Source organism: Orycteropus afer, unplaced genomic scaffold, assembly GCF_000298275.1.
Source record: "Orycteropus afer afer isolate SDZICR_OR568_19922 unplaced genomic scaffold, OryAfe1.0 scaffold00352, whole genome shotgun sequence".
Classification (NCBI taxonomy): domain Eukaryota; kingdom Metazoa; phylum Chordata; class Mammalia; order Tubulidentata; family Orycteropodidae; genus Orycteropus; species Orycteropus afer.
The window spans coordinates 612563-615344 of NW_006921939.1; positions in this window are offsets into that span (position 1 = coordinate 612563).

Sequence of the window (2782 nt, forward strand, 5' to 3'; positions counted from 1 at the left end):
CCCTGTGTATAACAGAATAAAACATTACCTGCACCATTCTCCCAATCGTTGCTATGTTTGACACAGCCATTGTGTCAACCCTTCTCCAAGGACTAGTCCCTTCTGACTAGCTTCTAAGAAACATTCTTACTGCACTTCTTCCAGGACAGGTTTGTTCATTCTTCTGGCAGTCCATGGTATTTTCAGTATTGATCTCCAACACCACAATTCAAAGGCATCAATTCTTCTTTGGGCTTCCTTATTCATTGTCCAGCTTTCACATGCATATGAGGTTATTGAAAATACCATGGTTTGGGTCAGGCACATCTTAGTCTTCAAAGACATCTTTTCCCTTTAACACTTTAAAGAGGTCTTTTGCAGCAGATTTGCCCAGTGCAATCCATCCTGTGATGGTTGTCAAGTCAATTCCAACTCATAGTGACCCTATAGGGCACAGTAGAACTACTGTAAATCCTTATGAAAGAAGACTGCCACATCTTTCTCCTACAGAGGGGCTGGTAGATTCAAACCTCCAACTTTTTAGTTAGCAGTTGAGCCCTTAATCACTGACCCATCAGGGCTACTCCATATATATATATACACACTCAACGGCGATGAGCTAACCATTGCCATTGAGTCCATTCCAACTCATGGAGATCCCACGTGTGTGAGAATAGAACTGTGTTCCATAGGGTTTTCATGGCTGATTTTTTCTGAAGTGTGTTACCAGAACTTTCTTCCAATGCCTCTGAGTGGAGTTGAATTTCCAACCTTTTGGTTAGCAGACAAGTGTGTTAACCATTTGCACCACCCAGGGATATATATCTACATCTATATATCTTATGTCAGTATGGATATGTCCAAGGTAATCAAATTGTAACTTAAATGTGTGCAGATTGTTGTGTGTTAATTATACCTCAGTAAAAGTTATTTTTTAAAAGTAAATAAATATTGATCTAAAAAAATCTCCACCTTCATGCAGCTCTGAGCCCACATGGAAAAGACTGACAATAAAATAGACAAGCAAACATGATAAATTTAGACAGTGCATCATGCAGTAAAGAAAATAAACAAGGGAATGAGATAGAGAATAAGGTTAGGGGACAGGGAGAGAAGAGTAACTATAGACAAAATGGTTAAGTAGGCCTCTGAGGAAATGGCATTTGAGTTGAGAAATGAATGATGGAAAGGAAGCAGCCATGAGAAGACACAGGGAGGACAATTCCAGGCAGAAGAAACAGAACATGCAAATGCTCAGAGGCAGGAATGAGGTTAATGTGTGCAAAGAACAGCAAGAAAGCTAGTGTGACTTGAGGTCTAGAGGCATTGACAAGGTCACATCATGTAGGGCCTTGTAGACCATGGTAAGGAGTCGGGATTGTATTCTAATGGTGTGAGTAATCCAATAGAGAGCTTTAGGTAGAGGATGGACATGATTGGCTTTATACTTTAATATAGCTCTGGCTATCGTATAAAGAACTGACTTCAGAGTGGCAAGAGTAAAAGCAGGAAGATGAGTTAGGAAGTATTGTGCCAGCCCAGGTAAGAGATGATGGGGGTGTTGACTAAGATGTTTAGAAGTGGAGATCAAGAAAAGTGGTTATATGCAAAATTTCGTTTGGAGGTAGAGTTGAAAGGATTTGACTTCAAGATTACATGCGTGAAGAAAAGGGAAAGAATGGAATGACTCCTGTTTTGGCCTGAGCAACTGGATGGATGGTAGTACCACTTATAAAAATGAGGAGGATTAATGTGTCATGCCCTCAAGCCAAAGACCACCGGGAATACACCTGTAGTTGAACTAATTGAGTTTAGTATTCGTTGAAGCAAGAGACAACACATACTGTGGGGAACCATGGGTATCTCAGGCAAGAGGGTGTCAGAAAGGACTCATCTTTGGATTGGGGATTATGGTAGTTGATTTTAGAGAGGGTCCAAGGAAGTGAGTATTTTCTCTGGATGGCACAGTATCAGGAAGTGAGGGTAATTCTATGATTTGATATCTTAGTTAATCTTATCTAGAAGGAGGGAAAACTAGAGAGAGACTAAGGCTATAATTGGTAAAGAAATAGCAGTCATTCAAAGATTAGCTGGGAAAGATGAATGTTTGGTATTTTGTGGGTTTCCTTATTTTTGTCTGTGAGTAAACAAAATCATGAAATAATCTTGTTTTGTCTATTTTAGGTTGGTTGCCGAGTGATCTGGTCTGATGTTGGTCTTCTGTGAGACTGTTTACAATAACATGTCCTACCTGTGAGCACCAGGCCAGTTTCTAGCAACACTGAGGCCTAGCTGCAAATGTCAAACTAAGTCTTGGTTGTGAAGTGCTGCTTTTTCCTTTTCAAGTGGAAGAGTAAGTTTTGGGAGAAAAGATTTAAGAATTCTGTTTTGGGCATGTGAACTGTGAGACAGGGTTAGATACTTAAGTAGAGATAGTAATTGGGCAGTCAGATGCACAAGTCTGGAGCTCAGAGTAGTAATTTCAGGGAAAAAAGGCACAAATTTAGATTCTTCATTGTAAAGATGAAAGTTATATGTATATCTCCATTGTAAAGGTGGTATTTATATATAAACATGGTATTTAGCATGGTGAGAGTATTTGATAATCCCAAAAGAGAGACTACCATTCATCTGTCAGTTTGTCATACTTTGGTAGTTTGCATGTTGCTCTGATGCTGGCAGTTATGTCACCAGTATTTCAAATACCAGCAGGGTCACTCATGGTGGACAGCAGAGCTTCTCTGAACTAGGAAGAAGGAAGTGGTGATCTATTTCTTAAAAAAAAAAAAAACAACAAACTGTC